The following is a 4,890-nucleotide window of genomic DNA, read 5'->3' as shown; positions in this document are numbered from 1 at the left end:
TTTAAGCCAAGCTACCATTATCTCTCAACTGAACTAGTGCATTGCCTTGTAACTGTTCTTGCTGTTTTCATGCCTACATACCTATTGTCAACTTTCCTTAAAGCAATCAAAGTAAACAATTTAAAATCCTGACATATAAAAAAAATTCCAGTATCTTCACCATGATCCACAAACACCACACTGTGTATTCCCTGAACATTTGAGACTGTTTGCTGGATAAATTTTTTGTGGCCCCTTTACAGATATGGGTGGACCTCCAAACAAAATTGGTTCAGACACTGAGAGGATGACACTACACACACACATACCAAGAGGGTATGAAAAGATTCTTTCTGGGGAGAAGAGAGCAGGCCCTCTCAATCTGTTTCAAAAATGACTTGAGAGAGAAAGGAAGGAAGCTGGTGGGTTTTCACAGTGGCTAGGGCTTGGGGCTGGACTGAAAGTTCACAGATGTAGTCAGGGGCTTCTGTAGTTAGAAGGAGATTCCAACTGTTATATTGTTCTCTCTGCCTAAAATGCTCCCACATCTGAGAATGCACAGCGTAGGTTTTTGCCAGGCACATGGAATGATGGAAAGAGGCAATGAGTGGAACATATTTGCCAGAGCATATCATAGTAGTGGACCATGGAACCCAGGTAAATAGAAGTAAAAGGAAGGCAGAAGATTTTAGAAGATCATAGGAAAGTGGCCTCATTGATTGGAGGTCTCACTGAGGCTGAAGTAGAGGGTATTTGAGCACATAATATGGAAGAATAGAAATATATTTCTAGGGAAAGGCTATTGAAAAGAGTGGCTGAAATGCAAAGAAATTTTGATGGAGTTGATGAGACCAGGGTTCAAAGAATTAAACCAGATTGGTATTTCTTTCTTCTTGGATGATATAAACACTGAAAATAAAGGCAAAAGTTGGAGTAGAGAAAAATATTGTGAACAAGACATTAATTGACAATTATCTATTAGTTAATAGATAATTAATAAAATAGAAAATCCAGTAGAAGAAAAGGAGACTGCTGTAGACAGATGGCTTGTCCTTCAACCTAGTTGTTATTGCCACTGCCTGTGTGTGCATGCTCAGTCATGTCTGACTCTTTGCAACTCTGTGGACTATAGCCCACCAGGCTCCTCTGTCCATGGACTTTTCCAGATGAGAATACAGGAGTGAAAAAAAAAAAAGAATACTGGAGTGAGTTGACATTTCATACTCCAAGGATCTTCCTGATCCAGAGATCGGACCGCTAAAGCTCTCTAAGTGATATTCAAAAACTGTTGATGGACTCAACTGGAGTGAATTTTTTAAGAAATCAGCAGCTAGTGGGTTTATTCCAGGGGAAATACATACATTTCAAGACAAGCTTTTAGATGCTGTAATATATTATCATCACATTGTAGAGGTACTAATCATTACTGCTGGGGCTCGGCTTCTCTGAGAAGTTGAGAAAAGGAGAATCAATTTATAATAAAGGTACTGAAGCCCATTGATTAAAGAGACCTGGAAAAGTTCACTCTGGTAGCAAAGGCTCAAAGGAAAAAGCATCATTTCATGCCTAAGTTTCTCTGACAGCTCTGACTGTTTTTTCCCTGCCCACAACAATCAAAAATTATAATCTGCCAGCTATGAGTCACATAAACACCAACAAAAATCACAGTTTTGCCTGTATTTTAATTTTATTTGTTATGTAAGTATTATTCCTATAAAAGTTTATATTAGAAGTAGTATCCCTAGCAATATTATTTATTATTATGGATATATATATCCCCAAAAATGCATCACTTCTCGGCCTTTTGGCTAAGATCAAGTGTAGTACCTGGTGTTTCCCAGGTGGCGCTAGTGGTAAAGAACCTGCCTGCCCATGCAGGAGACATAAGAGATGCAGGTTCCTTCCCTGGGTTGGGACGATCTCCTGGAGGAGAGCACAACAGCCCACTCCAGTATTCTTGCCTTGAGAATCCTGTGGACAGAGGAGCCTGGTAGGCTACAGTCCACAGAGGCCCAAAGAGTCAGACACAACTGAAATGACTTAGCATGCACACATAGCAAGCACATATCCAAAAAATGAAGGCACTGATTTGCAAAGATATATGCATCCCAGTATTCATAGCAAATTATTTACAATAGCCAAGGTATGGAAGCAACCTATATCCATTAACAGATGAGTGGGTAAAGAAATTGTGGCATATATACAATGGAGTATTAGCCTTAAAAAGAATGAAACTCTGCCATTTGCAACAACATGGATGGGCCTGGAGGGCATTATGCTTTAGTGAAATGAGTCAGACAGAGAACAATAAATACTGTATGATATAACTGGTATGTGGAATCTAAAAAATAAAACAAAGTAGTGAATATAACAAACAAGAAACAGACTTACAGATGCAAAGAATAAACTAGTGGTTACCAATGGGAGAGGGGATTGGGAGGGGGAAAAAAGGGGTGAGGGATTACGATGTACAAAATACCATCATAAAATAAGTAAGTTACAATGACATATTGTATAGCACAAGAAATATAGCCAGTATTTTACAACTTTAAATGGAGTATAATCTATAAAAATATTGAATCACTATGTTATATATCTGAAACTAGTATAAAACTATATAGCAGTATAAAACTATACTTCAAATAAATAAACAAATACATAAATAATAATGAGTGAATAATGTGCTTGTAACTGGCATATAGCACAATAGCTGGTATATAGAGGCCCACAGTAAATATTCCACACCCAAGATATTTTCTCTTATTAATACTTGCATTTCTTATGCCTAACTAAATCCCGGCATAGAGCAGATATTCAGTAAAACTACTAAATTTAAAAAAATTATGAACCATGTAACCTATAGGCATTTACTCCCATACCCAACCTCTCGTCTAACCTGCACAGATTATCAACAAGCCCATGACAAACAATACATTTGACTTCTCAGTAAAAGATTTCAATTATGGGCCACTGAGCTCCAGTGGGAGAAATAAAAAGGTTTATCACCATCTAAACATGATTTCCTTCAGTTGACTCCTCAAAAGATAACCTTTAGGCCTCTCCGGAAAGAAACTATCCTAAAAGATCTGCAATATGATGGGAAAATTTACACATGGGTTGGGTAATACTTTAGCTCTCAGCTCAGAAGACTGAAATTTCAAATCCCAGGTATTCCCCTTAGACATATAAATTATAAATACGACTTTTCTATCCATTAGAGAAACAAAAGAGGGAAAAGGTGAACTCTAAATTGAGTCTATTTAATGTGCTGCCACCTACAAATACCAAGTGGAAAAGTGAACTCGCACAAGTCAGTATTGAATGAGTGGAGAGCAGCAGCTGGTAAAAGATTACAAGCAATTTTCATGAGATTTATAGTAAGCTAGTGAACTACAACATAACAGAGGCTGAAAGTGAAATTAAACCAGGCCGTACATCAATGAAGATTTTGTTTTCAGCAGCTTTGAACTTTAAGATGATTAACAAGACAAGAAGTGTGGATTCCAGGGGCTCTTTGAAATACTCTGGGGCAGACAAAGTTATGAGCAAGCAGAAGATGGAAACAGTTCAAACTGGAGTGGGAGTGGGAAGAGAGTTCAGAGTCAATGTGTTTTGGAGAAACTGATTCGATTACAAAGCCAATGGGCATGACTTGAGTTTTTGTCTCATGGCCAGGCCTGTGCCTACCCTTTTCAGGTCTCCTGCCCAGTCTACAGAATCAAACCTAACCCAAAACCTTCTGCATTATTCCCTCTGGCCCAGCCTGGCTAACAGTGCTTACACCTTGCTCTATCTTACACACATGAACCTCAGCCATACTGCAGCAGTCCACACCAGTAACTTCCTGGATGCCAATTTTTGATTGTTATTTAAGCCACATCTCTAGGTTCAGTCTTTTTGTTAGGACATGCCATTTTCCTGAAATAAGACTTCTTAATGCTCACATGGAATGAAAACTGACCTTTTCTAGTCCTGTGGCCACTGCTGAGTTTTCCAGATTTTCTGGCATATTGAGTGCAGCACTTTCACAGCATCATCTTTCAGGATTTGAAATAGGTCAACTGGAACTCCATCACCTCCATTAGCTTTGTTTGTAGTCATGCTTCCTAAGGCCCACTTGACTTCACATTCCAGGGTGTCTGGCTCTATGTGAGTGATCACACCATCATGGTTATCTGGGTCGTGAAGATCTTTTTTGCACAGTTCCTCTGTGTATTCTTGCCACCACTTCTTAATATTTTCTGCTTCTGTTAGGTCCATACCACTTCTGTCCTTTATTGAACCCATCTTTGCATGAAATGTTTCCTTGGTATCTCTTATTTTCTTGAAGAGATCTCTAGTCTTTCCCACTCTACTGCTTTCCTCTAGTTCTTTGCACTGATCACTGAGGAAGGCTTTCTTCTCTCTCCTTGATATTCTTTGGAACTCTGCATTCAGATGGCTATATCTTTCCTTTTCTCCTTTGCCTTTCACTTCCCTTCTTTTCACAGCTATTTGTAAGGCCTCCTCAGACAGTCATTTTGCTTTTTTCCATTTCTTTTTCTTGGGGATGGTCTTGATTCCCGTCTCCTGTACAAGGTCACGAACCTCCATCCGTTGTTCATCAGGCTCTCTGTCTGTCAGATCTAGTCCCTCAAATCTATTTCTCATTTCCACTGTATAATCATAAAGGATTTGATTTAGGTCATACCTGAATGGCCTAGTGGTTTTCTCCACTTTTTTCAATTTTAGTCTGAATTTGGCAATAAGGAGTTCATGATCTGAGCCACAGTCAGCTCCCAGACTGCTTTTGCTGACTGTATAGAGCTTCTCTATCTTAGGCTGCAAAGAATATAATCAATCTGATTTTGGTGTTGACCAGCTGGTGATGTCTATGTGTAGAGTCTTCTCTTGTGTTGTTGGAAGAGGGTG

The 4,890-nt window shown here is 39.0% G+C and overlaps 1 pseudogene; it reads left to right on the top strand.

The window, feature by feature from the left end:
- Positions 1-1,767: 1,767 nt before the first annotated feature.
- Positions 1,768-1,921, top strand: LOC133070817 (U2 spliceosomal RNA; annotated as a pseudogene).
- The last annotated feature ends 2,969 nt before the right edge of the window (positions 1,922-4,890 follow it).

Source organism: Dama dama, chromosome 15, assembly GCF_033118175.1.
Source record: "Dama dama isolate Ldn47 chromosome 15, ASM3311817v1, whole genome shotgun sequence".
Lineage (NCBI taxonomy): Eukaryota > Metazoa > Chordata > Mammalia > Artiodactyla > Cervidae > Dama > Dama dama.
This window is presented reverse-complemented; position numbering and strand designations above follow the sequence as displayed.